Below are 23,170 nucleotides of genomic sequence, written 5' to 3' on the forward strand. Positions count from 1 at the left end.
CATGTTGCCAGCTGCTTGACTCGGTACGTTTGTGTGCGCGTGAGTCAGGACCTGGAGCCTCGTGGCTCCATAGCTCAGGGGTTAGAGCACTGGTCTTGTAAACCAGGGGTCGCGAGTTCAAATCTCGCTGGGGCCTTTTGCACTCGGGCTGGACTCGGAGCAGGGTCTCCCACTTGTAAAGGGGTATCAGCTGAGGGCCATAGTTGTGTGATTACTGGCAAGCAACAGGGTGTGGTGGCTCTTGACTTCCTCTGTCTCTTGCTTGCTTCCTGTCCCTCACTCACACCCCACGCCCCGGGGACGTCACACCCTGCTGTGATAATTGATAGGTGCCGAGGAAAACAATGCCAAGCTGGCTGTCGTTGTCCTCATCAAGTCCCGGGCTCCTCCCCGACTGTGTGGGAACTGACGAGCACTTGCGACTAATGCTGCCATTGGACTCCTTGATTAAGAAGGCGGGGGCCCCTGTGTAGATGAAGCAGCAGTTCAGCAGAAGCGCAAGAGAGATTTTCCTGGAGAGCCTTTGCAGACCAGGAAGCAGACACACTGGCTGCTTGAGTTTTCATTGCCCGCCACAGGCTGCTTTGGCATAACGGGCTCGACCTGAGCAGCGCGGGCATCCCGGAGCCATCTTTTCACGGTCTGGTTCTGGCCTTCTGTAGGGAAAGCCTGGCGTCAATATCGAAGACAGTCCCCCAGCGGCAAAGTGCTCTCAACTTGGTGTAAGTCTTGTTTTCTTCTTTGTGCTGGGCGATGTGGTTTTCTTTGTGTGTGTGAGTGTTAACCCACCGATGTGTGATGGCTGTAACTCCTGTGATTGTGAAGAATCTTTAGAAATCTTGTACTGCAAGTTTTGTCTGTCAAGCGACACTAGTCTGTATGACACTGAACCTCGTGGGTTTCCCTGTTGTGTCTTTCCAGTTTTTCACAACACAGTTCCTCCCCCAGTTGGCTGACCATTGTGTCGCGGAAGCTGTTGTAGCAGTGATTCTTTTGCGGGTTAGATCTAAGTGACGACGGCAGGCGGGGTCGTGTCTTCAACGGGTTACTGCAGTTTTAAAATCGCTGGTGGATGAGTCTCTGTCTCAATTCAAGATTGCCGAGCTTGGCCCCGCTTTCAGAGCCGACGTCGGTCGCACTGCGGGCACGCCACAGACGGGAGAGGGCTTTTCCCCGTGTCCCTGGTGGTCTAGTGGTTAGGATTCGGCGCTCTCACCGCCGCGGCCCGGGTTCGATTCCCGGTCAGGGAAGTGTGGCCTTTTTTCCCACACCCCGTTTGTTACCCTTAGAGCCGTGCAAGACGTTGAACTCGGAGGAGGTGTTCCGGGTATTTTGACGACGCAGGAACCTCTGTCATAAAATACACGCATGTCTGCTGTACACTCAATCGGCTGCATTAGTGGGTGATATCTTGCAGGTCCTAGAAAGGCTGATGAGTAAAAGCAGGTTTCTTTGCCCACAGCAGAGCACGCAAGGAAAGCAGCCCACGATTCCATACACAGGTTCCGATTTCAATGTCACCCACAACAGGTTCCACCGAGACTTGAACTCGGATCGCTGGATTCAAAGCCCAGAGTGCTAACCATTACACCATGGAACCACACGAGAGCTGGGGCGACTTCCATGGGCCTGTGCAAGACTTCAGCTTCGCCGTGGCGTCCTTTGCTTTCTCCATTGTGTAGCTGAGCCGGGCACCGTGTCTCCCACATGTAGCCAGCTGCTGACTCGGTACGTTTGTGTGTGCGTGAGTCAGGGTCTGGAGCCTTGTGGCTCCATAGCTCAGGGGTTAGAGCACTGGTCTTGTAAACCAGGGGTCGCGAGTTCAAATCTCGCTGGGGCCTTTTGCATTCGGGCTGGACGCGGAGCAGGGTCTCCCGCTTGTAAAGGGGTATCAGCTGAGGGCCGTAATTGTGTGAATACTGGCAAGCAACAGGGTGTGGTGGCTCTTGGCTTTCTCTGTCTCTTGCCTGCTTCCTGTCCCTCACTCACACCCCACGCCCCGGGGACGTCATACCCTGCTGTGATAATTGATAGGTGCCGAGGAAAACAATGCCAAGCTGGCTGTCGTTGTCCTCATCAAGTCCCGGGCTCTTCCCCGACTGTGTGGGAAGTGACGAGCACTTGCGACAAATGCTGCCATTGGACTCCTTGATTAAGAAGGCGGGGGCCCCTGCGTAGATGAAGCAGCAGTTCAGCAGAAGCGTGAGAGAGATTTTCCTGGAGAGCCTTTACAGACACACTGGCTACTTGTGATTTCATTTTCTGTCAAGCGAAACTAGTCTGTATGACACTGAACCTCGTGGGTTTCCCTGTTGTGTCCTTCCAGTCATTCACACCACGGTTCCTCCCCCAGGTGGCTGACCATTGCGTCGCGGAAGCTGTTGTAGCAGTGATTCTTTTACAGGTTAGATCTAAGTGACGACGGCAGGCGGGGTCGTGTCTTCAACGCGTTACTGCAGTTTTAAAATCGCGGGTGGATGAGTCTCTGTCTCAATTAAAGATTGCCGAGCTTGGCCCCGCTTTAAGAGCCGACGTCGGTCGCGCTGCGGGCACGCCACAGATGGGAGAGGGCCTTTCCCTGTGTCCCTGGTGGTCTAGTGGTTAGGATTCGGCGCTCTCACCGCTGCGGCCCAGGTTCGGTTCCTGGTCAGGGAAGCGTGGCTTTTTTCCCCCCACCCCGTTTATTTCAGCGGGAATTCCCGTTTCGCATTCCAGACACCAATTCCAATGTCACCCACAAAAGGTTCCACCGAGATTTGAACTCGGATCGCTGGATTCAGAGTCCAGAGTGCTAACCATTACACCATGGAACCACAGAAGAGCCGGGGCGACTGTCGATTCCCTTGGTGATCTTCGGTGTCTTCCATGGGCCTGTGCAAGACTTCAGCTTCGCCGTGGCATCCTTTCTCTGCTCTCTCCGCTGTGTAGCTGAGCCGGGCACCGTGTCTCCCTCATGTTGCCAGCTGCTTGACTCGGTACGTTTGTGTGCGCGTGAGTCAGGACCTGGAGCCTTGTGGCTCCATAGCTCAGGGGTTAGAGCACTGGTCTTGTAAACCAGGGGTCGCGAGTTCAAATCTCACTGGGGCCTTTTGCCCTCCTTTTGCACTCGGGCTGGACTCGGAGCAGGGTCTCCCACTTGTAAAGGGGTATCAGCTGAGGGCCATAGTTGTGTGATTACTGGCAAGCAACAGGGTGTGGTGGCTCTTGACTTCCTCTGTCTCTTGCTTGCTTCCTGTCCCTCACTCACACCCCACGCCCCGGGGACGTCACACCCTGCTGTGATAATTGATAGGTGCCGAGGAAAACAATGCCAAGCTGGCTGTCGTTGTCCTCATCAAGTCCCGGGCTCCTCCCCGACTGTGTGGGAACTGACGAGCACTTGCGACTAATGCTGCCATTGGACTCCTTGATTAAGAAGGCGGGGGCCCCTGTGTAGATGACGCAGCAGTTCAGCAGAAGCGCAAGAGAGATTTTCCTGGAGAGCCTTTGCAGACCAGGAAGCAGACACACTGGCTGCTTGAGTTTTCATTGCCCGCCACAGGCTGCTTTGGCATAACGGGCTCGACCTGAGCAGCGCGGGCATCCCGGAGCCATCTTTTCACGGTCTGGTTCTGGCCTTGTGTAGGTAAAGCCTGGCGTCAATATCGAAGACAGTCGTGATTCCGTTCCCCCAGCGGCAAAGTGCTCTCAACTTGGTGTAAGTCTTGTTTTCTTCTTTGTGCTGGGCGATGTGGTTTTCTTTGTGTGTGTGAGTGTTAACCCACCGATGTGTGATGGCTGTAACTCCTGTGATTGTGAAGAATCTTTAGAAATCTTGTACTGCAAGTTTTGTCTGTCAAGCGACACTAGTCTGTATGACACTGAACCTCGTGGGTTTCCCTGTTGTGTCTTTCCAGTTTTTCACAACACAGTTCCTCCCCCAGTTGGCTGACCATTGTGTCGCGGAAGCTGTTGTAGCAGTGATTCTTTTGCGGGTTAGATCTAAGTGACGACGGCAGGCGGGGTCGTGTCTTCAACGGGTTACTGCAGTTTTAAAATCGCTGGTGGATGAGTCTCTGTCTCAATTCAAGATTGCCGAGCTTGGCCCCGCTTTCAGAGCCGACGTCGGTCGCACTGCGGGCACGCCACAGACGGGAGAGGGCTTTTCCCCGTGTCCCTGGTGGTCTAGTGGTTAGGATTCGGCGCTCTCACCGCCGCGGCCCGGGTTCGATTCCCGGTCAGGGAAGTGTGGCCTTTTTTCCCACACCCCGTTTGTTACCCTTAGAGCCGTGCAAGACGTTGAACTCGGAGGAGGTGTTCCGGGTATTTTGACGACGCAGGAACCTCTGTCATAAAATACACGCATGTCTGCTGTACACTCAATCGGCTGCATTAGTGGGTGATATCTTGCAGGTCCTAGAAAGGCTGATGAGTAAAAGCAGGTTTCTTTGCCCACAGCAGAGCACGCAAGGAAAGCAGCCCACGATTCCATACACAGGTTCCGATTTCAATGTCACCCACAACAGGTTCCACCGAGACTTGAACTCGGATCGCTGGATTCAAAGCCCAGAGTGCTAACCATTACACCATGGAACCACACGAGAGCTGGGGCGACTTCCATGGGCCTGTGCAAGACTTCAGCTTCGCCGTGGCGTCCTTTGCTTTCTCCATTGTGTAGCTGAGCCGGGCACCGTGTCTCCCACATGTAGCCAGCTGCTGACTCGGTACGTTTGTGTGTGCGTGAGTCAGGGTCTGGAGCCTTGTGGCTCCATAGCTCAGGGGTTAGAGCACTGGTCTTGTAAACCAGGGGTCGCGAGTTCAAATCTCGCTGGGGCCTTTTGCATTCGGGCTGGACGCGGAGCAGGGTCTCCCGCTTGTAAAGGGGTATCAGCTGAGGGCCGTAATTGTGTGAATACTGGCAAGCAACAGGGTGTGGTGGCTCTTGGCTTTCTCTGTCTCTTGCCTGCTTCCTGTCCCTCACTCACACCCCACGCCCCGGGGACGTCATACCCTGCTGTGATAATTGATAGGTGCCGAGGAAAACAATGCCAAGCTGGCTGTCGTTGTCCTCATCAAGTCCCGGGCTCTTCCCCGACTGTGTGGGAAGTGACGAGCACTTGCGACAAATGCTGCCATTGGACTCCTTGATTAAGAAGGCGGGGGCCCCTGCGTAGATGAAGCAGCAGTTCAGCAGAAGCGTGAGAGAGATTTTCCTGGAGAGCCTTTACAGACACACTGGCTACTTGTGATTTCATTTTCTGTCAAGCGAAACTAGTCTGTATGACACTGAACCTCGTGGGTTTCCCTGTTGTGTCCTTCCAGTCATTCACACCACGGTTCCTCCCCCAAGTGGCTGACCATTGCGTCGCGGAAGCTGTTGTAGCAGTGATTCTTTTACAGGTTAGATCTAAGTGACGACGGCAGGCGGGGTCGTGTCTTCAACGCGTTACTGCAGTTTTAAAATCGCGGGTGGATGAGTCTCTGTCTCAATTAAAGATTGCCGAGCTTGGCCCCGCTTTAAGAGCCGACGTCGGTCGCGCTGCGGGCACGCCACAGATGGGAGAGGGCCTTTCCCTGTGTCCCTGGTGGTCTAGTGGTTAGGATTCGGCGCTCTCACCGCTGCGGCCCAGGTTCGGTTCCTGGTCAGGGAAGCGTGGCTTTTTTCCCCCCACCCCGTTTATTTCAGCGGGAATTCCCGTTTCGCATTCCAGACACCAATTCCAATGTCACCCACAAAAGGTTCCACCGAGATTTGAACTCGGATCGCTGGATTCAGAGTCCAGAGTGCTAACCATTACACCATGGAACCACAGAAGAGCCGGGGCGACTGTCGATTCCCTTGGTGATCTTCGGTGTCTTCCATGGGCCTGTGCAAGACTTCAGCTTCGCCGTGGCATCCTTTCTCTGCTCTCTCCGCTGTGTAGCTGAGCCGGGCACCGTGTCTCCCTCATGTTGCCAGCTGCTTGACTCGGTACGTTTGTGTGCGCGTGAGTCAGGACCTGGAGCCTTGTGGCTCCATAGCTCAGGGGTTAGAGCACTGGTCTTGTAAACCAGGGGTCGCGAGTTCAAATCTCACTGGGGCCTTTTGCCCTCCTTTTGCACTCGGGCTGGACTCGGAGCAGGGTCTCCCACTTGTAAAGGGGTATCAGCTGAGGGCCATAGTTGTGTGATTACTGGCAAGCAACAGGGTGTGGTGGCTCTTGACTTCCTCTGTCTCTTGCTTGCTTCCTGTCCCTCACTCACACCCCACGCCCCGGGGACGTCACACCCTGCTGTGATAATTGATAGGTGCCGAGGAAAACAATGCCAAGCTGGCTGTCGTTGTCCTCATCAAGTCCCGGGCTCCTCCCCGACTGTGTGGGAACTGACGAGCACTTGCGACTAATGCTGCCATTGGACTCCTTGATTAAGAAGGCGGGGGCCCCTGTGTAGATGACGCAGCAGTTCAGCAGAAGCGCAAGAGAGATTTTCCTGGAGAGCCTTTGCAGACCAGGAAGCAGACACACTGGCTGCTTGAGTTTTCATTGCCCGCCACAGGCTGCTTTGGCATAACGGGCTCGACCTGAGCAGCGCGGGCATCCCGTAGCCATCTTTTCACGGTCTGGTTCTGGCCTTGTGTAGGGAAAGCCTGGCGTCAATATCGAAGACAGTCGTGATTCCGTTCCCCCAGCGGCAAAGTGCTCTCAACTTGGTGTAAGTCTTGTTTTCTTCTTTGTGCTGGGCGATGTGGTTTTCTTTGTGTGTGTGAGTGTTAACCCACCGATGTGTGATGGCTGTAACTCCTGTGATTGTGAAGAATCTTTAGAAATCTTGTACTGCAAGTTTTGTCTGTCAAGCGACACTAGTCTGTATGACACTGAACCTCGTGGGTTTCCCTGTTGTGTCTTTCCAGTTTTTCACAACACAGTTCCTCCCCCAGTTGGCTGACCATTGTGTCGCGGAAGCTGTTGTAGCAGTGATTCTTTTGCGGGTTAGATCTAAGTGACGACGGCAGGCGGGGTCGTGTCTTCAACGGGTTACTGCAGTTTTAAAATCGCTGGTGGATGAGTCTCTGTCTCAATTCAAGATTGCCGAGCTTGGCCCCGCTTTCAGAGCCGACGTCGGTCGCACTGCGGGCACGCCACAGACGGGAGAGGGCTTTTCCCCGTGTCCCTGGTGGTCTAGTGGTTAGGATTCGGCGCTCTCACCGCCGCGGCCCGGGTTCGATTCCCGGTCAGGGAAGTGTGGCCTTTTTTCCCACACCCCGTTTGTTACCCTTAGAGCCGTGCAAGACGTTGAACTCGGAGGAGGTGTTCCGGGTATTTTGACGACGCAGGAACCTCTGTCATAAAATACACGCATGTCTGCTGTACACTCAATCGGCTGCAGTAGTGGGTGATATCTTGCAGGTCCTAGAAAGGCTGATGAGTAAAAGCAGGTTTCTTTGCCCACAGCAGAGCACGCAAGGAAAGCAGCCCACGATTCCATACACAGGTTCCGATTTCAATGTCACCCACAACAGGTTCCACCGAGACTTGAACTCGGATCGCTGGATTCAAAGCCCAGAGTGCTAACCATTACACCATGGAACCACACGAGAGCTGGGGCGACTTCCATGGGCCTGTGCAAGACTTCAGCTTCGCCGTGGCGTCCTTTGCTTTCTCCATTGTGTAGCTGAGCCGGGCACCGTGTCTCCCACATGTAGCCAGCTGCTGACTCGGTACGTTTGTGTGTGCGTGAGTCAGGGTCTGGAGCCTTGTGGCTCCATAGCTCAGGGGTTAGAGCACTGGTCTTGTAAACCAGGGGTCGCGAGTTCAAATCTCGCTGGGGCCTTTTGCATTCGGGCTGGACGCGGAGCAGGGTCTCCCGCTTGTAAAGGGGTATCAGCTGAGGGCCGTAATTGTGTGAATACTGGCAAGCAACAGGGTGTGGTGGCTCTTGGCTTTCTCTGTCTCTTGCCTGCTTCCTGTCCCTCACTCACACCCCACGCCCCGGGGACGTCATACCCTGCTGTGATAATTGATAGGTGCCGAGGAAAACAATGCCAAGCTGGCTGTCGTTGTCCTCATCAAGTCCCGGGCTCTTCCCCGACTGTGTGGGAAGTGACGAGCACTTGCGACAAATGCTGCCATTGGACTCCTTGATTAAGAAGGCGGGGGCCCCTGCGTAGATGAAGCAGCAGTTCAGCAGAAGCGTGAGAGAGATTTTCCTGGAGAGCCTTTACAAACACACTGGCTACTTGTGATTTCATTTTCTGTCAAGCGAAACTAGTCTGTATGACACTGAACCTCGTGGGTTTCCCTGTTGTGTCCTTCCAGTCATTCACACCACGGTTCCTCCCCCAGGTGGCTGACCATTGCGTCGTGGAAGCTGTTGTAGCAGTGATTCTTTTACAGGTTAGATCTAAGTGACGACGGCAGGCGGGGTCGTGTCTTCAACGCGTTACTGCAGTTTTAAAATCGCGGGTGGATGAGTCTCTGTCTCAATTAAAGATTGCCGAGCTTGGCCCCGCTTTAAGAGCCGACGTCGGTCGCGCTGCGGGCACGCCACAGATGGGAGAGGGCCTTTCCCTGTGTCCCTGGTGGTCTAGTGGTTAGGATTCGACGCTCTCACCGCTGCGGCCCAGGTTCGGTCCTGGTCAGGGAAGCGTGGCTTTTTTCCCCCCACCCCGTTTATTTCAGCGGGAATTCCCGTTTCGCATTCCAGACACCAATTCCAATGTCACCCACAAAAGGTTCCACCGAGATTTGAACTCAGATCGCTGGATTCAGAGTCCAGAGTGCTAACCATTACACCATGGAACCACACGAGAGCCGGGGCGACTGTCGATTCCCTTGGTGATCTTCGGTGTCTTCCATGGGCCTGTGCAAGACTTCAGCTTCGCCGTGGCGTCCTTTCTCTGCTCTCTCCGCTGTGTAGCTGAGCCGGGCACCGTGTCTCCCTCATGTTGCCAGCTGCTTGACTCGGTACGTTTGTGTGCGCGTGAGTCAGGACCTGGAGCCTTGTGGCTCCATAGCTCAGGGGTTAGAGCACTGGTCTTGTAAACCAGGGGTCGCGAGTTCAAATCTCACTGGGGCCTTTTGCCCTCCTTTTGCACTCGGGCTGGACTCGGAGCAGGGTCTCCCACTTGTAAAGGGGTATCAGCTGAGGGCCATAGTTGTGTGATTACTGGCAAGCAACAGGGTGTGGTGGCTCTTGACTTCCTCTGTCTCTTGCTTGCTTCCTGTCCCTCACTCACACCCCACGCCCCGGGGACGTCACACCCTGCTGTGATAATTGATAGGTGCCGAGGAAAACAATGCCAAGCTGGCTGTCGTTGTCCTCATCAAGTCCCGGGCTCCTCCCCGACTGTGTGGGAAGTGACGAGCACTTGCGACACATGCTGCCATTGGACTCCTTGATTAAGAAGGCGGGGGCCCCTGTGTAGATGACGCAGCAGTTCAGCAGAAGCGCAAGAGAGATTTTCCTGGAGAGCCTTTGCAGACCAGGAAGCAGACACACTGGCTGCTTGAGTTTTCATTGCCCGCCACAGGCTGCTTTGGCATAACGGGCTCGACCTGATCAGCGCGGGCATCCCGGAGCCATCTTTTCACGGTCTGGTTCTGGCCTTGTGTAGGGAAAGCCTGGCGTCAATATCGAAGACAGTCGTGATTCCGTTCCCCCAGCGGCAAAGTGCTCTCAACTTGGTGTAAGTCTTGTTTTCTTCTTTGTGCTGGGCGATGTGGTTTTCTTTGTGTGTGTGAGTGTTAACCCACCGATGTGTGATGGCTGTAACTCCTGTGATTGTGAAGAATCTTTAGAAATCTTGTACTGCAAGTTTTGTCTGTCAAGCGACACTAGTCTGTATGACACTGAACCTCGTGGGTTTCCCTGTTGTGTCTTTCCAGTTTTTCACAACACAGTTCCTCCCCCAGTTGGCTGACCATTGTGTCGCGGAAGCTGTTGTAGCAGTGATTCTTTTGCGGGTTAGATCTAAGTGACGACGGCAGGCGGGGTCGTGTCTTCAACGGGTTACTGCAGTTTTAAAATCGCTGGTGGATGAGTCTCTGTCTCAATTCAAGATTGCCGAGCTTGGCCCCGCTTTCAGAGCCGACGTCGGTCGCACTGCGGGCACGCCACAGACGGGAGAGGGCTTTTCCCCGTGTCCCTGGTGGTCTAGTGGTTAGGATTCGGCGCTCTCACCGCCGCGGCCCGGGTTCGATTCCCGGTCAGGGAAGTGTGGCCTTTTTTCCCACACCCCGTTTGTTACCCTTAGAGCCGTGCAAGACGTTGAACTCGGAGGAGGTGTTCCGGGTATTTTGACGACGCAGGAACCTCTGTCATAAAATACACGCATGTCTGCTGTACACTCAATCGTCTGCAGTAGTGGGTGATATCTTGCAGGTCCTAGAAAGGCTGATGAGTAAAAGCAGGTTTCTTTGCCCACAGCAGAGCACGCAAGGAAAGCAGCCCACGATTCCATACACAGGTTCCGATTTCAATGTCACCCACAACAGGTTCCACCGAGACTTGAACTCGGATCGCTGGATTCAAAGCCCAGAGTGCTAACCATTACACCATGGAACCACACGAGAGCTGGGGCGACTTCCATGGGCCTGTGCAAGACTTCAGCTTCGCCGTGGCGTCCTTTCTTTGCTTTCTCCATTGTGTAGCTGAGCCGGGCACCGTGTCTCCCTCATGTTGCCAGCTGCTTGACTCGGTACGTTTGTGTGCGCGTGAGTCAGGACCTGGAGCCTTGTGGCTCCATAGCTCAGGGGTTAGAGCACTGGTCTTGTAAACCAGGGGTCGCGAGTTCAAATCTCACTGGGGCCTTTTGCCCTCCTTTTGCACTCGGGCTGGACTCGGAGCAGGGTCTCCCACTTGTAAAGGGGTATCAGCTGAGGGCCATAGTTGTGTGATTACTGGCAAGCAACAGGGTGTGGTGGCTCTTGACTTCCTCTGTCTCTTGCTTGCTTCCTGTCCCTCACTCACACCCCACGCCCCGGGGACGTCACACCCTGCTGTGATAATTGATAGGTGCCGAGGAAAACAATGCCAAGCTGGCTGTCGTTGTCCTCATCAAGTCCCGGGCTCCTCCCCGACTGTGTGGGAACTGACGAGCACTTGCGACTAATGCTGCCATTGGACTCCTTGATTAAGAAGGCGGGGGCCCCTGTGTAGATGACGCAGCAGTTCAGCAGAAGCGCAAGAGAGATTTTCCTGGAGAGCCTTTGCAGACCAGGAAGCAGACACACTGGCTGCTTGAGTTTTCATTGCCCGCCACAGGCTGCTTTGGCATAACGGGCTCGACCTGAGCAGCGCGGGCATCCCGTAGCCATCTTTTCACGGTCTGGTTCTGGCCTTGTGTAGGGAAAGCCTGGCGTCAATATCGAAGACAGTCGTGATTCCGTTCCCCCAGCGGCAAAGTGCTCTCAACTTGGTGTAAGTCTTGTTTTCTTCTTTGTGCTGGGCGATGTGGTTTTCTTTGTGTGTGTGAGTGTTAACCCACCGATGTGTGATGGCTGTAACTCCTGTGATTGTGAAGAATCTTTAGAAATCTTGTACTGCAAGTTTTGTCTGTCAAGCGACACTAGTCTGTATGACACTGAACCTCGTGGGTTTCCCTGTTGTGTCTTTCCAGTTTTTCACAACACAGTTCCTCCCCCAGTTGGCTGACCATTGTGTCGCGGAAGCTGTTGTAGCAGTGATTCTTTTGCGGGTTAGATCTAAGTGACGACGGCAGGCGGGGTCGTGTCTTCAACGGGTTACTGCAGTTTTAAAATCGCTGGTGGATGAGTCTCTGTCTCAATTCAAGATTGCCGAGCTTGGCCCCGCTTTCAGAGCCGACGTCGGTCGCACTGCGGGCACGCCACAGACGGGAGAGGGCTTTTCCCCGTGTCCCTGGTGGTCTAGTGGTTAGGATTCGGCGCTCTCACCGCCGCGGCCCGGGTTCGATTCCCGGTCAGGGAAGTGTGGCCTTTTTTCCCACACCCCGTTTGTTACCCTTAGAGCCGTGCAAGACGTTGAACTCGGAGGAGGTGTTCCGGGTATTTTGACGACGCAGGAACCTCTGTCATAAAATACACGCATGTCTGCTGTACACTCAATCGTCTGCAGTAGTGGGTGATATCTTGCAGGTCCTAGAAAGGCTGATGAGTAAAAGCAGGTTTCTTTGCCCACAGCAGAGCACGCAAGGAAAGCAGCCCACGATTCCATACACAGGTTCCGATTTCAATGTCACCCACAACAGGTTCCACCGAGACTTGAACTCGGATCGCTGGATTCAAAGCCCAGAGTGCTAACCATTACACCATGGAACCACACGAGAGCTGGGGCGACTTCCATGGGCCTGTGCAAGACTTCAGCTTCGCCGTGGCGTCCTTTGCTTTCTCCATTGTGTAGCTGAGCCGGGCACCGTGTCTCCCACATGTAGCCAGCTGCTGACTCGGTACGTTTGTGTGTGCGTGAGTCAGGGTCTGGAGCCTTGTGGCTCCATAGCTCAGGGGTTAGAGCACTGGTCTCGTAAACCAGGGGTCGCGAGTTCAAATCTCGCTGGGGCCTTTTGCATTCGGGCTGGACGCGGAGCAGGGTCTCCCGCTTGTAAAGGGGTATCAGCTGAGGGCCGTAATTGTGTGAATACTGGCAAGCAACAGGGTGTGGTGGCTCTTGGCTTTCTCTGTCTCTTGCCTGCTTCCTGTCCCTCACTCACACCCCACGCCCCGGGGACGTCATACCCTGCTGTGATAATTGATAGGTGCCGAGGAAAACAATGCCAAGCTGGCTGTCGTTGTCCTCATCAAGTCCCGGGCTCTTCCCCGACTGTGTGGGAAGTGACGAGCACTTGCGACAAATGCTGCCATTGGACTCCTTGATTAAGAAGGCGGGGGCCCCTGCGTAGATGAAGCAGCAGTTCAGCAGAAGCGTGAGAGAGATTTTCCTGGAGAGCCTTTACAAACACACTGGCTACTTGTGATTTCATTTTCTGTCAAGCGAAACTAGTCTGTATGACACTGAACCTCGTGGGTTTCCCTGTTGTGTCCTTCCAGTCATTCACACCACGGTTCCTCCCCCAGGTGGCTGACCATTGCGTCGTGGAAGCTGTTGTAGCAGTGATTCTTTTACAGGTTAGATCTAAGTGACGACGGCAGGCGGGGTCGTGTCTTCAACGCGTTACTGCAGTTTTAAAATCGCGGGTGGATGAGTCTCTGTCTCAATTAAAGATTGCCGAGCTTGGCCCCGCTTTAAGAGCCGACGTCGGTCGCGCTGCGGGCACGCCACAGATGGGAGAGGGCCTTTCCCTGTGTCCCTGGTGGTCTAGTGGTTAGGATTCGACGCTCTCACCGCTGCGGCCCAGGTTCGGTCCTGGTCAGGGAAGCGTGGCTTTTTTCCCCCCACCCCGTTTATTTCAGCGGGAATTCCCGTTTCGCATTCCAGACACCAATTCCAATGTCACCCACAAAAGGTTCCACCGAGATTTGAACTCAGATCGCTGGATTCAGAGTCCAGAGTGCTAACCATTACACCATGGAACCACACGAGAGCCGGGGCGACTGTCGATTCCCTTGGTGATCTTCGGTGTCTTCCATGGGCCTGTGCAAGACTTCAGCTTCGCCGTGGCGTCCTTTCTCTGCTCTCTCCGCTGTGTAGCTGAGCCGGGCACCGTGTCTCCCTCATGTTGCCAGCTGCTTGACTCGGTACGTTTGTGTGCGCGTGAGTCAGGACCTGGAGCCTTGTGGCTCCATAGCTCAGGGGTTAGAGCACTGGTCTTGTAAACCAGGGGTCGCGAGTTCAAATCTCACTGGGGCCTTTTGCCCTCCTTTTGCACTCGGGCTGGACTCGGAGCAGGGTCTCCCACTTGTAAAGGGGTATCAGCTGAGGGCCATAGTTGTGTGATTACTGGCAAGCAACAGGGTGTGGTGGCTCTTGACTTCCTCTGTCTCTTGCTTGCTTCCTGTCCCTCACTCACACCCCACGCCCCGGGGACGTCACACCCTGCTGTGATAATTGATAGGTGCCGAGGAAAACAATGCCAAGCTGGCTGTCGTTGTCCTCATCAAGTCCCGGGCTCCTCCCCGACTGTGTGGGAACTGACGAGCACTTGCGACACATGCTGCCATTGGACTCCTTGATTAAGAAGGCGGGGGCCCCTGTGTAGATGACGCAGCAGTTCAGCAGAAGCGCAAGAGAGATTTTCCTGGAGAGCCTTTGCAGACCAGGAAGCAGACACACTGGCTGCTTGAGTTTTCATTGCCCGCCACAGGCTGCTTTGGCATAACGGGCTCGACCTGAGCAGCGCGGGCATCCCGGAGCCATCTTTTCACGGTCTGGTTCTGGCCTTGTGTAGGGAAAGCCTGGCGTCAATATCGAAGACAGTCGTGATTCCGTTCCCCCAGCGGCAAAGTGCTCTCAACTTGGTGTAAGTCTTGTTTTCTTCTTTGTGCTGGGCGATGTGGTTTTCTTTGTGTGTGTGAGTGTTAACCCACCGATGTGTGATGGCTGTAACTCCTGTGATTGTGAAGAATCTTTAGAAATCTTGTACTGCAAGTTTTGTCTGTCAAGCGACACTAGTCTGTATGACACTGAACCTCGTGGGTTTCCCTGTTGTGTCTTTCCAGTTTTTCACAACACAGTTCCTCCCCCAGTTGGCTGACCATTGTGTCGCGGAAGCTGTTGTAGCAGTGATTCTTTTGCGGGTTAGATCTAAGTGACGACGGCAGGCGGGGTCGTGTCTTCAACGGGTTACTGCAGTTTTAAAATCGCTGGTGGATGAGTCTCTGTCTCAATTCAAGATTGCCGAGCTTGGCCCCGCTTTCAGAGCCGACGTCGGTCGCACTGCGGGCACGCCACAGACGGGAGAGGGCTTTTCCCCGTGTCCCTGGTGGTCTAGTGGTTAGGATTCGGCGCTCTCACCGCCGCGGCCCGGGTTCGATTCCCGGTCAGGGAAGTGTGGCCTTTTTTCCCACACCCCGTTTGTTACCCTTAGAGCCGTGCAAGACGTTGAACTCGGAGGAGGTGTTCCGGGTATTTTGACGACGCAGGAACCTCTGTCATAAAATACACGCATGTCTGCTGTACACTCAATCGTCTGCAGTAGTGGGTGATATCTTGCAGGTCCTAGAAAGGCTGATGAGTAAAAGCAGGTTTCTTTGCCCACAGCAGAGCACGCAAGGAAAGCAGCCCACGATTCCATACACAGGTTCCGATTCCAATGTCACCCACAACAGGTTCCACCGAGACTTGAACTCGGATCGCTGGATTCAAAGCCCAGAGTGCTAACCATTACACCATGGAACCACACGAGAGCTGGGGCGACTTCCATGGGCCTGTGCAAGACTTCAGCTTCGCCGTGGCGTCCTTTCTTTGCTTTCTCCATTGTGTAGCTGAGCCGGGCACCGTGTCTCCCACATGTAGCCAGCTGCGTGACTCGGTACGTTTGTGTGTGCGTGAGTCAGGGTCTGGAGCCTTGTGGCTCCATAGCTCAGGGGTTAGAGCACTGGTCTTGTAAACCAGGGGTCGCGAGTTCAAATCTCGCTGGGGCCTTTTGCACTCGGGCTGGACGCGGAGCAGGGTCTCCTGCTTGTAAAGGGGTATCAGCTGAGGGCCGTAATTGTGTGAATACTGGCAAGCAACAGGGTGTGGTGGCTCTTGGCTTTCTCTGTCTCTTGCCTGCTTCCTGTCCCTCACTCACACCCCACGCCCCGGGGACGTCATACCCTGCTGTGATAATTGATAGGTGCCGAGGAAAACAATGCCAAGCTGGCTGTCGTTGTCCTCATCAAGTCCCGGGCTCTTCCCCGACTGTGTGGGAACTGACGAGCACTTGCGACAAATGCTGCCATTGGACTCCTTGATTAAGAAGGCGGGGGCCCCTGCGTAGATGAAGCAGCAGTTCAGCAGAAGCGTGAGAGAGATTTTCCTGGAGTGCCTTTACAGACACACTGGCAACTTGTGATTTCATTTTCTGTCAAGCGAAACTAGTCTGTATGACACTGAACCTCGTGGGTTTCCCTGTTGTGTCCTTCCAGTCATTCACACCACGGTTCCTCCCCCAGGTGGCTGACCATTGCGTCGCGGAAGCTGTTGTAGCAGTGATTCTTTTACAGGTTAGATCTAAGTGACGACGGCAGGCGGGGTCGTGTCTTCAACGCGTTACTGCAGTTTTAAAATCGCGGGTGGATGAGTCTCTGTCTCAATTAAAGATTGCCGAGCTTGGCCCCGCTTTAAGAGCCGACGTCGGTCGCGCTGCGGGCACGCCACAGATGGGAGAGGGCCTTTCCCTGTGTCCCTGGTGGTCTAGCGGTTAGGATTCGGCGCTCTCACCGCTGCGGCCCAGGTTTGGTTCCTGGTCAGGGAAGCGTGGCTTTTTTCCCCCCACCCCGTTTATTTCAGCGGGAATTCCCGTTTCGCATTCCAGACACCAATTCCAATGTCACCCACAAAAGGTTCCACCGAGATTTGAACTCGGATCGCTGGATTCAGAGTCCAGAGTGCTAACCATTACACCATGGAACCACACGAGAGCCGGGGCGACTGTCGATTCCCTTGGTGATCTTCGGTGTCTTCCATGGGCCTGTGCAAGACTTCAGCTTCGCCGTGGCGTCCTTTCTCTGCTCTCTCCGCTGTGTAGCTGAGCCGGGCACCGTGTCTCCCTCATGTTGCCAGCTGCTTGACTCGGTACGTTTGTGTGCGCGTGAGTCAGGACCTGGAGCCTTGTGGCTCCATAGCTCAGGGGTTAGAGCACTGGTCTTGTAAACCAGGGGTCGCGAGTTCAAATCTCGCTGGGGCCTTTTGCCCTCCTTTTGCACTCGGGCTGGACTCGGAGCAGGGTCTCCCACTTGTAAAGGGGTATCAGCTGAGGGCCATAGTTGTGTGATTACTGGCAAGCAACAGGGTGTGGTGGCTCTTGACTTCCTCTGTCTCTTGCTTGCTTCCTGTCCCTCACTCACACCCCACGCCCCGGGGACGTCACACCCTGCTGTGATAATTGATAGGTGCCGAGGAAAACAATGCCAAGCTGGCTGTCGTTGTCCTCATCAAGTCCCGGGCTCCTCCCCGACTGTGTGGGAACTGACGAGCACTTGCGACTAATGCTGCCATTGGACTCCTTGATTAAGAAGGCGGGGGCCCCTGTGTAGATGACGCAGCAGTTCAGCAGAAGCGCAAGAGAGATTTTCCTGGAGAGCCTTTGCAGACCAGGAAGCAGACACACTGGCTGCTTGAGTTTTCATTGCCCGCCACAGGCTGCTTTGGCATAACGGGCTCGACCTGAGCAGTGCGGGCATCCCGGAGCCATCTTTTCACGGTCTGGTTCTGGCCTTGTGTAGGGAAAGCCTGGCGTCAATATCGAAGACAGTCGTGATTCCGTTCCCCCAGCGGCAAAGTGCTCTCAACTTGGTGTAAGTCTTGTTTTCTTCTTTGTGCTGGGCGATGTGGTTTTCTTTGTGTGTGTGAGTGTTAACCCACCGATGTGTGATGGCTGTAACTCCTGTGATTGTGAAGAATCTTTAGAAATCTTGTACTGCAAGTTTTGTCTGTCAAGCGACACTAGTCTGTATGACACTGAACCTCGTGGGTTTCCCTGTTGTGTCTTTCCAGTTTTTCACAACACAGTTCCTCCCCCAGTTGGCTGACCATTGTGTCGCGGAAGCTGTTGTAGCAGTGATTCTTTTGCGGGTTAGATCTAAGTGACGACGGCAGGCGGGGTCGTGTCTTCAACGGGTTACTGCAGTTTTAAAATCGCTGGTGGATGAGTCTCTGTCTCAATTCAAGATTGCCGAGCTTGGCCCCGCTTTCAGAGCCGACGTCGGTCGCACTGCGGGCACGCCACAGACGGGAGAGGGCTTTTCCCCGTGTCCCTGGTGGTCTAGTGGTTAGGATTCGGCGCTCTCACCGCCGCGGCCCGGGTTCGATTCCCGGTCAGGGAAGTGTGGCCTTTTTTCCCACACCCCGTTTGTTACCCTTAGAGCCGTGCAAGACGTTGAACTCGGAGGAGGTGTTCCGGGTATTTTGACGACGCAGGAACCTCTGTCATAAAATACACGCATGTCTGCTGTACACTCAATCGGCTGCAGTAGTGGGTGATATCTTGCAGGTCCTAGAAAGGCTGATGAGTAAAAGCAGGTTTCTTTGCCCACAGCAGAGCACGCAAGGAAAGCAGCCCACGATTCCATACACAGGTTCCGATTCCAATGTCACCCACAACAGGTTCCACCGAGACTTGAACTCGGATCGCTGGATTCAAAGCCCAGAGTGCTAACCATTACACCATGGAACCACACGAGAGCTGGGGCGACTTCCATGGGCCTGTGCAAGACTTCAGCTTCGCCGTGGCGTCCTTTCTTTGCTTTCTCCATTGTGTAGCTGAGCCGGGCACCGTGTCTCCCACATGTAGCCAGCTGCGTGACTCGGTACGTTTGTGTGTGCGTGAGTCAGGGTCTGGAGCCTTGTGGCTCCATAACTCAGGGGTTAGAGCACTGGTCTTGTAAACCAGGGGTCGCGAGTTCAAATCTCGCTGGGGCCTTTTGCACTCGGGCTGGACGCGGAGCAGGGTCTCCCGCTTGTAAAGGGGTATCAGCTGAGGGCCGTAATTGTGTGAATACTGGCAAGCAACAGGGTGTGGTGGCTCTTGGCTTTCTCTGTCTCTTGCCTGCTTCCTGTCCCTCACTCACACCCCACGCCCCGGGGACGTCATACCCTGCTGTGATAATTGATAGGTGCCGAGGAAAACAATGCCAAGCTGGCTGTCGTTGTCCTCATCAAGTCCCGGGCTCTTCCCCGACTGTGTGGGAACTGACGAGCACTTGCGACAAATGCTGCCATTGGACTCCTTGATTAAGAAGGCGGGGGCCCCTGCGTAGATGAAGCAGCAGTTCAGCAGAAGCGTGAGAGAGATTTTCCTGGAGTGCCTTTACAGACACACTGGCAACTTGTGATTTCATTTTCTGTCAAGCGAAACTAGTCTGTATGACACTGAACCTCGTGGGTTTCCCTGTTGTGTCCTTCCAGTCATTCACACCACGGTTCCTCCCCCAGGTGGCTGACCATTGCGTCGCGGAAGCTGTTGTAGCAGTGATTCTTTTACAGGTTAGATCTAAGTGACGACGGCAGGCGGGGTCGTGTCTTCAACGTGTTACTGCAGTTTTAAAATCGCGGGTGGATGAGTCTCTGTCTCAATTAAAGATTGCCGAGCTTGGCCCCGCTTTAAGAGCCGACGTCGGTCGCGCTGCGGGCACGCCACAGATGGGAGAGGGCCTTTCCCTGTGTCCCTGGTGGTCTAGCGGTTAGGATTCGGCGCTCTCACCGCTGCGGCCCAGGTTTGGTTCCTGGTCAGGGAAGCGTGGCTTTTTTCCCCCCACCCCGTTTATTTCAGCGGGAATTCCCGTTTCGCATTCCAGACACCAATTCCAATGTCACCCACAAAAGGTTCCACCGAGATTTGAACTCGGATCGCTGGATTCAGAGTCCAGAGTGCTAACCATTACACCATGGAACCACACGAGAGCCGGGGCGACTGTCGATTCCCTTGGTGATCTTCGGTGTCTTCCATGGGCCTGTGCAAGACTTCAGCTTCGCCGTGGCGTCCTTTCTCTGCTCTCTCCGCTGTGTAGCTGAGCCGGGCACCGTGTCTCCCTCATGTTGCCAGCTGCTTGACTCGGTACGTTTGTGTGCGCGTGAGTCAGGACCTGGAGCCTTGTGGTTCCATAGCTCAGGGATTAGAGCACTGGTCTTGTAAACCAGGGGTCGTGAGTTCAAATCTCGCTGGGGCCTTTTGCCCTCCTTTTGCACTCGGGCTGGACTCGGAGCAGGGTCTCCCACTTGTAAAGGGGTATCAGCTGAGGGCCATAGTTGTGTGATTACTGGCAAGCAACAGGGTGTGGTGGCTCTTGACTTCCTCTGTCTCTTGCTTGCTTCCTGTCCCTCACTCACACCCCACGCCCCGGGGACGTCACACCCTGCTGTGATAATTGATAGGTGCCGAGGAAAACAATGCCAAGCTGGCTGTCGTTGTCCTCATCAAGTCCCGGGCTCCTCCCCGACTGTGTGGGAACTGACGAGCACTTGCGACTAATGCTGCCATTGGACTCCTTGATTAAGAAGGCGGGGGCCCCTGTGTAGATGACGCAGCAGTTCAGCAGAAGCGCAAGAGAGATTTTCCTGGAGAGCCTTTGCAGACCAGGAAGCAGACACACTGGCTGCTTGAGTTTTCATTGCCCGCCACAGGCTGCTTTGGCATAACGGGCTCGACCTGAGCAGTGCGGGCATCCCGGAGCCATCTTTTCACGGTCTGGTTCTGGCCTTGTGTAGGGAAAGCCTGGCGTCAATATCGAAGACAGTCGTGATTCCGTTCCCCCAGCGGCAAAGTGCTCTCAACTTGGTGTAAGTCTTGTTTTCTTCTTTGTGCTGGGCGATGTGGTTTTCTTTGTGTGTGTGAGTGTTAACCCACCGATGTGTGATGGCTGTAACTCCTGTGATTGTGAAGAATCTTTAGAAATCTTGTACTGCAAGTTTTGTCTGTCAAGCGACACTAGTCTGTATGACACTGAACCTCGTGGGTTTCCCTGTTGTGTCTTTCCAGTTTTTCACAACACAGTTCCTCCCCCAGTTGGCTGACCATTGTGTCGCGGAAGCTGTTGTAGCAGTGATTCTTTTGCGGGTTAGATCTAAGTGACGACGGCAGGCGGGGTCGTGTCTTCAACGGGTTACTGCAGTTTTAAAATCGCTGGTGGATGAGTCTCTGTCTCAATTCAAGATTGCCGAGCTTGGCCCCGCTTTCAGAGCCGACGTCGGTCGCACTGCGGGCACGCCACAGACGGGAGAGGGCTTTTCCCCGTGTCCCTGGTGGTCTAGTGGTTAGGATTCGGCGCTCTCACCGCCGCGGCCCGGGTTCGATTCCCGGTCAGGGAAGTGTGGCCTTTTTTCCCACACCCCGTTTGTTACCCTTAGAGCCGTGCAAGACGTTGAACTCGGAGGAGGTGTTCCGGGTATTTTGACGACGCAGGAACCTCTGTCATAAAATACACGCATGTCTGCTGTACACTCAATCGGCTGCAGTAGTGGGTGATATCTTGCAGGTCCTAGAAAGGCTGATGAGTAAAAGCAGGTTTCTTTGCCCACAGCAGAGCACGCAAGGAAAGCAGCCCACGATTCCATACACAGGTTCCGATTCCAATGTCACCCACAACAGGTTCCACCGAGACTTGAACTCGGATCGCTGGATTCAAAGCCCAGAGTGCTAACCATTACACCATGGAACCACACGAGAGCTGGGGCGACTTCCATGGGCCTGTGCAAGACTTCAGCTTCGCCGTGGCGTCCTTTCTTTGCTTTCTCCATTGTGTAGCTGAGCCGGGCACCGTGTCTCCCACATGTAGCCAGCTGCGTGACTCGGTACGTTTGTGTGTGCGTGAGTCAGGGTCTGGAGCCTTGTGGCTCCATAACTCAGGGGTTAGAGCACTGGTCTTGTAAACCAGGGGTCGCGAGTTCAAATCTCGCTGGGGCCTTTTGCACTCGGGCTGGACGCGGAGCAGGGTCTCCCGCTTGTAAAGGGGTATCAGCTGAGGGCCGTAATTGTGTGAATACTGGCAAGCAACAGGGTGTGGTGGCTCTTGGCTTTCTCTGTCTCTTGCCTGCTTCCTGTCCCTCACTCACACCCCACGCCCCGGGGACGTCATACCCTGCTGTGATAATTGATAGGTGCCGAGGAAAACAATGCCAAGCTGGCTGTCGTTGTCCTCATCAAGTCCCGGGCTCTTCCCCGACTGTGTGGGAACTGACGAGCACTTGCGACAAATGCTGCCATTGGACTCCTTGATTAAGAAGGCGGGGGCCCCTGCGTAGATGAAGCAGCAGTTCAGCAGAAGCGTGAGAGAGATTTTCCTGGAGTGCCTTTACAGACACACTGGCAACTTGTGATTTCATTTTCTGTCAAGCGAAACTAGTCTGTATGACACTGAACCTCGTGGGTTTCCCTGTTGTGTCCTTCCAGTCATTCACACCACGGTTCCTCCCCCAGGTGGCTGACCATTGCGTCGCGGAAGCTGTTGTAGCAGTGATTCTTTTACAGGTTAGATCTAAGTGACGACGGCAGGCGGGGTCGTGTCTTCAACGTGTTACTGCAGTTTTAAAATCGCGGGTGGATGAGTCTCTGTCTCAATTAAAGATTGCCGAGCTTGGCCCCGCTTTAAGAGCCGACGTCGGTCGCGCTGCGGGCACGCCACAGATGGGAGAGGGCCTTTCCCTGTGTCCCTGGTGGTCTAGCGGTTAGGATTCGGCGCTCTCACCGCTGCGGCCCAGGTTTGGTTCCTGGTCAGGGAAGCGTGGCTTTTTTCCCCCCACCCCGTTTATTTCAGCGGGAATTCCCGTTTCGCATTCCAGACACCAATTCCAATGTCACCCACAAAAGGTTCCACCGAGATTTGAACTCGGATCGCTGGATTCAGAGTCCAGAGTGCTAACCATTACACCATGGAACCACACGAGAGCCGGGGCGACTGTCGATTCCCTTGGTGATCTTCGGTGTCTTCCATGGGCCTGTGCAAGACTTCAGCTTCGCCGTGGCGTCCTTTCTCTGCTCTCTCCGCTGTGTAGCTGAGCCGGGCACCGTGTCTCCCTCATGTTGCCAGCTGCTTGACTCGGTACGTTTGTGTGCGCGTGAGTCAGGACCTGGAGCCTTGTGGTTCCATAGCTCAGGGATTAGAGCACTGGTCTTGTAAACCAGGGGTCGTGAGTTCAAATCTCGCTGGGGCCTTTTGCCCTCCTTTTGCACTCGGGCTGGACTCGGAGCAGGGTCTCCCACTTGTAAAGGGGTATCAGCTGAGGGCCATAGTTGTGTGATTACTGGCAAGCAACAGGGTGTGGTGGCTCTTGACTTCCTCTGTCTCTTGCTTGCTTCCTGTCCCTCACTCACACCCCACGCCCCGGGGACGTCACACCCTGCTGTGATAATTGATAGGTGCCGAGGAAAACAATGCCAAGCTGGCTGTCGTTGTCCTCATCAAGTCCCGGGCTCCTCCCCGACTGTGTGGGAACTGACGAGCACTTGCGACTAATGCTGCCATTGGACTCCTTGATTAAGAAGGCGGGGGCCCCTGTGTAGATGACGCAGCAGTTCAGCAGAAGCGCAAGAGAGATTTTCCTGGAGAGCCTTTGCAGACCAGGAAGCAGACACACTGGCTGCTTGAGTTTTCATTGCCCGCCACAGGCTGCTTTGGCATAACGGGCTCGACCTGAGCAG

At 54.7% G+C, this 23,170-nt stretch overlaps 41 non-coding genes across 41 annotated transcripts; 26 read left to right on the forward strand and 15 right to left on the reverse strand.

Moving 5' to 3' along the window:
* The first annotated feature begins 63 nt into the window (after positions 1 to 63).
* Positions 64 to 136, forward strand: trnat-ugu (transfer RNA threonine (anticodon UGU)). Its single transcript has one exon. It is a non-coding gene; the product is annotated as a tRNA-Thr (tRNA).
* A 1,042-nt stretch (positions 137 to 1,178) lies between these two features.
* Positions 1,179 to 1,250, forward strand: trnae-cuc (transfer RNA glutamic acid (anticodon CUC)). The gene has a single exon. It is a non-coding gene; the product is annotated as a tRNA-Glu (tRNA).
* Positions 1,251 to 1,528: 278 nt separating this feature from the next.
* Positions 1,529 to 1,600, reverse strand: trnaq-uug (transfer RNA glutamine (anticodon UUG)). Its single transcript has one exon. It is a non-coding gene; the product is annotated as a tRNA-Gln (tRNA).
* Positions 1,601 to 1,768: 168 nt separating this feature from the next.
* Positions 1,769 to 1,841, forward strand: trnat-ugu (transfer RNA threonine (anticodon UGU)). Its single transcript has one exon. It is a non-coding gene; the product is annotated as a tRNA-Thr (tRNA).
* Positions 1,842 to 2,583: 742 nt separating this feature from the next.
* trnae-cuc (transfer RNA glutamic acid (anticodon CUC)) lies at positions 2,584 to 2,655 on the forward strand. Its single transcript has one exon. It is a non-coding gene; the product is annotated as a tRNA-Glu (tRNA).
* An 86-nt stretch (positions 2,656 to 2,741) lies between these two features.
* trnaq-cug (transfer RNA glutamine (anticodon CUG)) lies at positions 2,742 to 2,813 on the reverse strand. Its single transcript has one exon. It is a non-coding gene; the product is annotated as a tRNA-Gln (tRNA).
* Positions 2,814 to 3,015: 202 nt separating this feature from the next.
* Positions 3,016 to 3,088, forward strand: trnat-ugu (transfer RNA threonine (anticodon UGU)). Its single transcript has one exon. It is a non-coding gene; the product is annotated as a tRNA-Thr (tRNA).
* A 1,065-nt stretch (positions 3,089 to 4,153) lies between these two features.
* Positions 4,154 to 4,225, forward strand: trnae-cuc (transfer RNA glutamic acid (anticodon CUC)). The gene has a single exon. It is a non-coding gene; the product is annotated as a tRNA-Glu (tRNA).
* Positions 4,226 to 4,503: 278 nt separating this feature from the next.
* On the reverse strand, positions 4,504 to 4,575 carry trnaq-uug (transfer RNA glutamine (anticodon UUG)). Its single transcript has one exon. It is a non-coding gene; the product is annotated as a tRNA-Gln (tRNA).
* A 168-nt stretch (positions 4,576 to 4,743) lies between these two features.
* On the forward strand, positions 4,744 to 4,816 carry trnat-ugu (transfer RNA threonine (anticodon UGU)). Its single transcript has one exon. It is a non-coding gene; the product is annotated as a tRNA-Thr (tRNA).
* Positions 4,817 to 5,558: 742 nt separating this feature from the next.
* Positions 5,559 to 5,630, forward strand: trnae-cuc (transfer RNA glutamic acid (anticodon CUC)). Its single transcript has one exon. It is a non-coding gene; the product is annotated as a tRNA-Glu (tRNA).
* An 86-nt stretch (positions 5,631 to 5,716) lies between these two features.
* trnaq-cug (transfer RNA glutamine (anticodon CUG)) lies at positions 5,717 to 5,788 on the reverse strand. The gene has a single exon. It is a non-coding gene; the product is annotated as a tRNA-Gln (tRNA).
* A 202-nt stretch (positions 5,789 to 5,990) lies between these two features.
* On the forward strand, positions 5,991 to 6,063 carry trnat-ugu (transfer RNA threonine (anticodon UGU)). The gene has a single exon. It is a non-coding gene; the product is annotated as a tRNA-Thr (tRNA).
* Positions 6,064 to 7,128: 1,065 nt separating this feature from the next.
* On the forward strand, positions 7,129 to 7,200 carry trnae-cuc (transfer RNA glutamic acid (anticodon CUC)). The gene has a single exon. It is a non-coding gene; the product is annotated as a tRNA-Glu (tRNA).
* A 278-nt stretch (positions 7,201 to 7,478) lies between these two features.
* Positions 7,479 to 7,550, reverse strand: trnaq-uug (transfer RNA glutamine (anticodon UUG)). Its single transcript has one exon. It is a non-coding gene; the product is annotated as a tRNA-Gln (tRNA).
* Positions 7,551 to 7,718: 168 nt separating this feature from the next.
* trnat-ugu (transfer RNA threonine (anticodon UGU)) lies at positions 7,719 to 7,791 on the forward strand. Its single transcript has one exon. It is a non-coding gene; the product is annotated as a tRNA-Thr (tRNA).
* An 899-nt stretch (positions 7,792 to 8,690) lies between these two features.
* Positions 8,691 to 8,762, reverse strand: trnaq-cug (transfer RNA glutamine (anticodon CUG)). Its single transcript has one exon. It is a non-coding gene; the product is annotated as a tRNA-Gln (tRNA).
* A 202-nt stretch (positions 8,763 to 8,964) lies between these two features.
* Positions 8,965 to 9,037, forward strand: trnat-ugu (transfer RNA threonine (anticodon UGU)). The gene has a single exon. It is a non-coding gene; the product is annotated as a tRNA-Thr (tRNA).
* Positions 9,038 to 10,102: 1,065 nt separating this feature from the next.
* Positions 10,103 to 10,174, forward strand: trnae-cuc (transfer RNA glutamic acid (anticodon CUC)). Its single transcript has one exon. It is a non-coding gene; the product is annotated as a tRNA-Glu (tRNA).
* A 278-nt stretch (positions 10,175 to 10,452) lies between these two features.
* trnaq-uug (transfer RNA glutamine (anticodon UUG)) lies at positions 10,453 to 10,524 on the reverse strand. The gene has a single exon. It is a non-coding gene; the product is annotated as a tRNA-Gln (tRNA).
* A 173-nt stretch (positions 10,525 to 10,697) lies between these two features.
* Positions 10,698 to 10,770, forward strand: trnat-ugu (transfer RNA threonine (anticodon UGU)). The gene has a single exon. It is a non-coding gene; the product is annotated as a tRNA-Thr (tRNA).
* Positions 10,771 to 11,835: 1,065 nt separating this feature from the next.
* trnae-cuc (transfer RNA glutamic acid (anticodon CUC)) lies at positions 11,836 to 11,907 on the forward strand. The gene has a single exon. It is a non-coding gene; the product is annotated as a tRNA-Glu (tRNA).
* A 278-nt stretch (positions 11,908 to 12,185) lies between these two features.
* On the reverse strand, positions 12,186 to 12,257 carry trnaq-uug (transfer RNA glutamine (anticodon UUG)). Its single transcript has one exon. It is a non-coding gene; the product is annotated as a tRNA-Gln (tRNA).
* Positions 12,258 to 12,425: 168 nt separating this feature from the next.
* On the forward strand, positions 12,426 to 12,498 carry trnat-cgu (transfer RNA threonine (anticodon CGU)). The gene has a single exon. It is a non-coding gene; the product is annotated as a tRNA-Thr (tRNA).
* An 899-nt stretch (positions 12,499 to 13,397) lies between these two features.
* trnaq-cug (transfer RNA glutamine (anticodon CUG)) lies at positions 13,398 to 13,469 on the reverse strand. Its single transcript has one exon. It is a non-coding gene; the product is annotated as a tRNA-Gln (tRNA).
* Positions 13,470 to 13,671: 202 nt separating this feature from the next.
* Positions 13,672 to 13,744, forward strand: trnat-ugu (transfer RNA threonine (anticodon UGU)). The gene has a single exon. It is a non-coding gene; the product is annotated as a tRNA-Thr (tRNA).
* A 1,065-nt stretch (positions 13,745 to 14,809) lies between these two features.
* Positions 14,810 to 14,881, forward strand: trnae-cuc (transfer RNA glutamic acid (anticodon CUC)). The gene has a single exon. It is a non-coding gene; the product is annotated as a tRNA-Glu (tRNA).
* A 278-nt stretch (positions 14,882 to 15,159) lies between these two features.
* trnaq-uug (transfer RNA glutamine (anticodon UUG)) lies at positions 15,160 to 15,231 on the reverse strand. Its single transcript has one exon. It is a non-coding gene; the product is annotated as a tRNA-Gln (tRNA).
* A 173-nt stretch (positions 15,232 to 15,404) lies between these two features.
* Positions 15,405 to 15,477, forward strand: trnat-ugu (transfer RNA threonine (anticodon UGU)). The gene has a single exon. It is a non-coding gene; the product is annotated as a tRNA-Thr (tRNA).
* Positions 15,478 to 16,377: 900 nt separating this feature from the next.
* On the reverse strand, positions 16,378 to 16,449 carry trnaq-cug (transfer RNA glutamine (anticodon CUG)). Its single transcript has one exon. It is a non-coding gene; the product is annotated as a tRNA-Gln (tRNA).
* A 202-nt stretch (positions 16,450 to 16,651) lies between these two features.
* trnat-ugu (transfer RNA threonine (anticodon UGU)) lies at positions 16,652 to 16,724 on the forward strand. Its single transcript has one exon. It is a non-coding gene; the product is annotated as a tRNA-Thr (tRNA).
* Positions 16,725 to 17,789: 1,065 nt separating this feature from the next.
* trnae-cuc (transfer RNA glutamic acid (anticodon CUC)) lies at positions 17,790 to 17,861 on the forward strand. Its single transcript has one exon. It is a non-coding gene; the product is annotated as a tRNA-Glu (tRNA).
* A 278-nt stretch (positions 17,862 to 18,139) lies between these two features.
* trnaq-uug (transfer RNA glutamine (anticodon UUG)) lies at positions 18,140 to 18,211 on the reverse strand. The gene has a single exon. It is a non-coding gene; the product is annotated as a tRNA-Gln (tRNA).
* Positions 18,212 to 18,384: 173 nt separating this feature from the next.
* On the forward strand, positions 18,385 to 18,457 carry trnat-ugu (transfer RNA threonine (anticodon UGU)). The gene has a single exon. It is a non-coding gene; the product is annotated as a tRNA-Thr (tRNA).
* Positions 18,458 to 19,357: 900 nt separating this feature from the next.
* On the reverse strand, positions 19,358 to 19,429 carry trnaq-cug (transfer RNA glutamine (anticodon CUG)). Its single transcript has one exon. It is a non-coding gene; the product is annotated as a tRNA-Gln (tRNA).
* Positions 19,430 to 19,631: 202 nt separating this feature from the next.
* On the forward strand, positions 19,632 to 19,704 carry trnat-ugu (transfer RNA threonine (anticodon UGU)). Its single transcript has one exon. It is a non-coding gene; the product is annotated as a tRNA-Thr (tRNA).
* Positions 19,705 to 20,769: 1,065 nt separating this feature from the next.
* Positions 20,770 to 20,841, forward strand: trnae-cuc (transfer RNA glutamic acid (anticodon CUC)). Its single transcript has one exon. It is a non-coding gene; the product is annotated as a tRNA-Glu (tRNA).
* Positions 20,842 to 21,119: 278 nt separating this feature from the next.
* Positions 21,120 to 21,191, reverse strand: trnaq-uug (transfer RNA glutamine (anticodon UUG)). The gene has a single exon. It is a non-coding gene; the product is annotated as a tRNA-Gln (tRNA).
* A 173-nt stretch (positions 21,192 to 21,364) lies between these two features.
* Positions 21,365 to 21,437, forward strand: trnat-ugu (transfer RNA threonine (anticodon UGU)). The gene has a single exon. It is a non-coding gene; the product is annotated as a tRNA-Thr (tRNA).
* Positions 21,438 to 22,337: 900 nt separating this feature from the next.
* Positions 22,338 to 22,409, reverse strand: trnaq-cug (transfer RNA glutamine (anticodon CUG)). The gene has a single exon. It is a non-coding gene; the product is annotated as a tRNA-Gln (tRNA).
* A 202-nt stretch (positions 22,410 to 22,611) lies between these two features.
* Positions 22,612 to 22,684, forward strand: trnat-ugu (transfer RNA threonine (anticodon UGU)). The gene has a single exon. It is a non-coding gene; the product is annotated as a tRNA-Thr (tRNA).
* Positions 22,685 to 23,170: the final 486 nt, after the last annotated feature.

The sequence above is a fragment of the Lepisosteus platostomus genome, chromosome 8 (assembly GCF_059453375.1).
Source record: "Lepisosteus platostomus isolate fLepPlt1 chromosome 8, fLepPlt1.hap1, whole genome shotgun sequence".
Taxonomy (NCBI): domain Eukaryota; kingdom Metazoa; phylum Chordata; class Actinopteri; order Semionotiformes; family Lepisosteidae; genus Lepisosteus; species Lepisosteus platostomus.